Genomic DNA, 6,000 nt, shown 5'->3' with positions numbered 1-6,000 from the left:
CCTGTATGGTGGTATTATTTAGTAACAGTATGTTGGTAATATATAGACATTGGTGTAAAGTAGAACTGGCCTAATTGAATCTAATTGGTTGCTATGGGCAACTAAACCAGTTCTTCTTTATACCAGTTTGATAAATCTCCCCCAGCGTGCTCTTTTAAACCAAGCACTGTAACCTTAGAGCTGTGAACTGTGACCGACAGTAGTCACTGGTCCAATATGTGCATATGGCTGGAGTTCTGTTTACAGTCACCATGGTTACCTGATCAGCTCCTTCGTCTACTTATCACTGGTGTGTATGTGCTATGGCAGCTCCGTTACATTTACATTACTTTATTCCACATTCCGCTGTGCTTTAGGCTGTCTCATTGCTTATGGGCAGTTTTGTATTACTTGTCTATTAGATGCCCTTAGTAAACATGGCTGCAGCAGCCTCCTCCACGCACAGCCAATCACAGCCGTAGTCCTTGCACGGGGGGCGTGTACACAGTGACTGCGCTTGCTCAGTTGGAGGAACAGGATGTTGCTGGTCTACATGTGAGCGCACAGGCTGAGGGATTGGGGCACCTCTCTAGGTACGTGGAGCTACCTACCTGTGTGTACAGTGTGGAGGAGCAGTGCAGGTCGCCGCCTGCCATCACAGCATTAACGCCCTTGCATTTACAGCTGTGCCTCCTTTTTCGCCGGTGATTTGCTGTGTTTATATATGTATTCACTTCGTACGCTCGTCAGGAAGGCTATGATGAGAGTTGTAGTGCTGAATAAACACTTGTGGATGTAAGTGCTGCTTTTGTCCAGTGTTTGTGTAGATGATGCAGTGTGGGGTCAGTAGGAGGTGAGGATGCTATATCCTGGGCTGTTGCTATGGTTACTGATGTAGCAGAGTGAATTAGTTCTCGATTTTGATGTATGTGCCCCTCCTTTCCTGTGATCCTCTCATACATATGCCCTGTACCTGGCCTAGGAAATCTGGGTGACTACCCTCTGGCCCCCATTGCAGTGTTCAGTCCTGCTCTCTGTTCACTTCGGGGCCCGTTCTGGAGATAAGAACCCAGAGGTGGGCGCCACACCTGCCTGATATAGAAGGCATTTCCTAGTCATAGGTTTTACCCGCGGCTCTCAGGCCTTGCAATATAAAGGTTGAAAGCGGCTGAAAACCCGATGCTGCCACAAGAACCGCCATTACAGACCTTCGGGCTCATGCACGTTTTTGCTGTCCAATTGTGGATCTGCAAAACACGGATTCCAGCCGCGTGCGTTGCACATTTCGCGGATTGGAACGTCCTGCCCTCTGTAGAACTGTTTTTTCCTTGTCCGTAAAACGGACAAGAATAGGACAAGTTCTATTTTTTTGCTGGGCCTTTAAGAACATACGGGTGCGGACAGCACACGGTGTGCTCTCTGCACCTTTTGCGACCCTTTTTAATGGGTCCGCATCCGACCTGCAAATCGGATGCGGACCAAAAATATGCTGACTTAATGTGGCCCTGCACCCTGTCTGAGGGGAAGCCCGTTAGATTCCGCACCCTCAGTGCAGGAGAGGCCACACTTGCATGTTAAAGGGTCACTGAGCTTTCCTAAAACATTTGATGCATCATAGAGGCATATCAATTTTTTTGTTTTTTTTGTTTTATATTGACAATTTTTATTGTTTTTCTTTTTCATAGCTTAGTACATTGCCAAAGAAATACTGTAATGACATTACATATGAAATAACAAGAAGTCATATCAAAGGTTTTGATCGGTGGGTGTCTGAGTGCTGAGAGCCCCACCGATGGCTAGAAGGAGGAGAGAGAAGTGTTCACATAGCGCTCTCTCTCCTCACTGCTGAAGATGAAGCAAGGAGGACTCATTGAAAGTCTGTGGGCTTGTCTCGCATCCGTCCCCTGCAGCGAGGAGAGAACACTTTTCTCTCCCCGTTCTAGCGATCGGTGAGGGTCTCCACACTCACCAGTCAAGACCTTTGTTATGTCGCCGAGAGATATCAAAAGGTTTGTGAGACCTCAGTGACCCTTTAAATCAGGGGTGCACAACCTTTTTTGGTCTGGGGGCCGCATTGTCACATCGCTCTATTTCAAGGGGCCGCAAATAAAAAAAATGTTGATTGGCGCTCATCTGCCTATTACACAAGCCAGTGCAAAGTGACTGGGGAGGAGTGATCGCTGCCACAGTCGTGCTGCAGATAATCGGACATCTTTCATCCTGATAAAATATGCAAATTAGCCGACAAATGAGCAATTCCTTGTTTATCGACTGATCAGCTGCACGATTATACCGGCCAGATATAAGATATGAGCGCTCCTATGAACACTTGTTCCCAGTAATTGTCCCAAATATCATGCTGCAGCATAGCCCCTGAAACCGAAGAGTTATACTTACCTGCTCTCCGGTTCTTCGAACTGCCTCCGCTGTTTACACCTGGCAGTGCATGAACGTGGTCATACACCACTCCAGACAATGACTGGCTTAGGCGGTGATGTGGCCACAAGCCGCGTGTCACTGCTGAAGCCAGTCATTGACTGGAGCCGTGCAAGTGACCATGGCCATGCACTGCCAGGTGTAAACAGAGTAGGAACCGGAAGATGGAGGCAGCGCAGAGGACCAGAGCGGAGTGGAGCAGGTAATTATGAATTTTCTATTTCACAGGCCATGCTCCAGGCCTCATTTTTACCAGAAAAGTGGCAACATTTCCTTCCATCCTCCTATTTATAAATCAGCGGTTTCCTTCACTGCAGAGGACGGAGCTCACTGGTTATCACCATCTCCTGCCAATCCAGTTATAGGCGTCCTGCAGTAACCAGTAAGCACATTACCTTCCTAGTGGGGAAGGTGCCTATTGGTTAACGCTTGAATGACCAGGCCCGAAAAGGCCTTAATGACCAGACACTTTTTTGTGATTTAGCACGCGTGGTGGTTCAAATGGTTGTAACTATCTTATTTGTTGGACTACCAAGATAATTTTTGCAACAATTTTTATTTGGGGAAAACTGTACAAAACATTTTTAAAAAGTATATATTTTTTCAAACTATAGCTCCTTATTCTTTAAATATGCAAACTGACACCAAAATAAATGATTATAATTAGTTCTCTATTTTGTGTATTTTGCTATATAATATGAAAAGTTTCACGTGAATGGGGCGGTAATGGTGACGGTTTTGATTGGTGTAGGCGTCTTTTCTTTTATGTATGAATTTTTTTTTTAACTTAATATATTTCTGCTACATAATATGTCCCCCAAGAGGTCATAAAAAGACCTTGGGGGACACTGTCACCTTTTAAAATTTTGCACTTTTTCATAAAAAGACTGTGGTGGGACAGTGAACACTCTTTTATTAAGCACTTTTTCCTTTTTATTTTATTTTATTTTTTAATTTATTTAGTTTTCAATTTTTTTTTAATCATTTTTAACTTTTTTTAAAATATATTTTTACCACATAATTTGTCCCCAAGAGGTCACTGAAAGACCTTTGGGAGACAATAAGTGACTTTTTTTATACTATTTCCACTGTAACTGGAGCATATCCAAAGGAGCCCCAGTTACAGGGAAACCAGCCTGCTGCGGAGGCTTTGTACCAGGGCAGCGCTCCTCTGTTCCCGAGACACACTGCAGAGCGCTCATAGAGGAGAAGGCAGAAGCGCTAATGTCTTCTCCTCGGCTTCCCCGCTCTCACTACAAGCCGGGGACCCTTTCTGCTCCTGCTACAGTGCACGAGCAAAACCTGTGATCCATCTGCTGTGCGGCGCTCTGTGCAGAAACACAGCTGATTGCAGGATCAGCTGTGTTTCTGCCCAGCAGGGCGGGGGCCGCAAACCATGGCTCTGGGGGCCGCAGGTTGTGCATCCCTGCTTTAAATGAATATTCCTTCCATTTATGACCTATCCACACAATGTGCTATAAATGTCTCTGGAAGCCGCACCTCGAGAGCGTGTGTCCCCTGAACTTGACACGTCTGAGGTGGCCACTGGCGGTAGCTTACAGGTGGACGTGTCTGTATGCAACTCTCCATTCACTTCTGTGGTAGGGGCATAAACAGCTGAGCATATCCTGTGGATATGCTGTAAACGTCTGAGGGGAATAAAATGGATCCTGTAAAAAAAAAAAAAACGGTTCCTGTGTATCAGTTCTGCACATTTGGCATCCGTTTGAGCCGTTTCCATCCGAGATCTGTTATTTTAGACCGAAAAAAAAGCACTACGTGGAGGACTTTTTTTTTTTTTATATCTAAAAAATGGATCTCGGGCGGAAATGGCTTAAAGGGTTTCTGTCGCCAGATTTAACCCTATAAAGCTAGCTGACATGTGCGATGTGCTAATGTCAGCTGAACCTAACCAGCCTATTCCTACTTTTATCTATTCCCCCGTTACCCCAGAAATATAACTTCTATAATATGCTAATTAGCCTCTAGGAGCAGGGGGGGCGTTGTTCCTGCTCCCAGAGGCTCCGTTCTCCCACCTTTGTCGCCTCCCTCCAAGTCCTGATTGACAGGGCCAGGCAGCGCTCGCCCTGTGCTCTGATGAAATCTCGCGCCGTTCAGTATTCGGCGCAGGCGCAGTGGGGGTAAGACGCTCGCAGGCTGCCAGCTTCCTCACCATAGGTTTATATTAGACCTGTGTGTGTCTGATTTCTTATGGAAGGGGAAACATTTTGCCCTCTTGCAGGACATGCTCTATCATGGAGTTATTCTCCTCTAGAAATGCACCCCGGTATCATGGTGGGACTTTTTGAGTTTTGCTTTCAGTCTGTATTGGCTTAAAGGGTTTCTACCACTTCGTTTTTACATATTTAGCTGTCAGACACTAGCGATCCGCTAGTGTCTGCTCTGCCAAACCATCCTAATATAACTGTTTATTGGGCAGCCGTTTCGCTAAAAATCAGACTTATATAGATATGCTAATGAGCCTCTAGGTGCTATGGGGGCGTCATTAGCACCTAGAGGCTCGGTCTACCTTCACAAAATGCCGCCGCCCAGCGCGTCCCTCCAGCCCGCCCATCTCCTCCGGAATGCGATCCTCCCCGTGCGCGTCTGTATTCGGCGCATGCGCAGTGAATGTCTGACCGCTTCCCTGCTCAGACATCTCCACTGCGCCTGTTCCTCGGAGCACTATGACGTCATCGGCGCAGGCGCTGTGGAGATGTCTGAGCAGGGCACCGAGCCTCTAGGTGCTAATGACGCCCCCATAGCACCTAGAGGCTCATTAGCATATCTATATAAGTTCGATTTTTTGCGAAACGGCTGCCCAATAAACAGTTATATTAGGATGGTTTGGGAGAGCAGACACTAGCGGATCGCTAGTGTCTGAAAGCTAATTAGGTGAAAACGAAGTGGTAGAAACCCTTTAAGGTGTGCCAAAATTACCAAAAGTCGCACTTTGTAAAATCTGGCACATTGTGAAGCAATGTCGTGGCCAAAAGTTTTGAGAATGACACAAATATTAGTTTTCCCAAATTTTTCTGCTAAACTGCTTTTAGATCTTTGTTTCAGTTGTTTCTGTGATGTAGTGAAATATAATTACACGCACTTCATACGTTTCAAAGGCTTTTATCGACAATTACATGACATTTATGCAAAGAGTCAGTATTTGCAGTGTTGGCCCTTCTTTTTCAGGACCTCTGCAATTCGACTGGGCATGCTCTCAATCAACTTCTGGGCCAATTCCTGACTGATAGCAACCCATTCTTTCATAATCACTTCTTGGAGTTTGTCAGAATTAGTGGGTTTTTGTTTGTCCACCCGCCTCTTGATGATTGACCACAAGTTCTCAATGGGATTAAGATCTGGGGACTTTCCAGGCCATGGACCCAAAATGTCAACGTTTTGCTCCCCGAGCCACTTAGTTATCACTTTTGCCTTATGGCACGGTGCTCCATCGTGCTGGAAAATGCATTGGTCTTCACCAAACTGTTGTTGGATTGTTGGAAGAAGTTGCTGTTGGAGGGTGTTTTGGTGCCATTCTTTGTTCATGGCTGTGTTTTGGGGCAAAATTGTGAGTGAGCCCACTCC

General features: G+C 46.0%; 1 protein-coding gene across 2 annotated transcripts in view; it reads left to right on the top strand.

Moving 5' to 3' along the window:
* Positions 1-513: 513 nt before the first annotated feature.
* Positions 514-6,000, top strand: part of KIAA0825 (KIAA0825 ortholog) — a 481,507-nt gene continuing 476,020 nt past the window's right edge. For both annotated transcript variants that reach the window (XM_040421546.1, XM_040421545.1), the window contains exon 1: positions 514-572. The gene's annotated coding sequence lies outside the window, so the exon portion shown is untranslated. The remainder of the gene's footprint in view (positions 573-6,000) is intronic.

This window comes from Bufo bufo, chromosome 2 (genome assembly GCF_905171765.1).
Source record: "Bufo bufo chromosome 2, aBufBuf1.1, whole genome shotgun sequence".
Taxonomy (NCBI): domain Eukaryota; kingdom Metazoa; phylum Chordata; class Amphibia; order Anura; family Bufonidae; genus Bufo; species Bufo bufo.
This window is presented reverse-complemented; position numbering and strand designations above follow the sequence as displayed.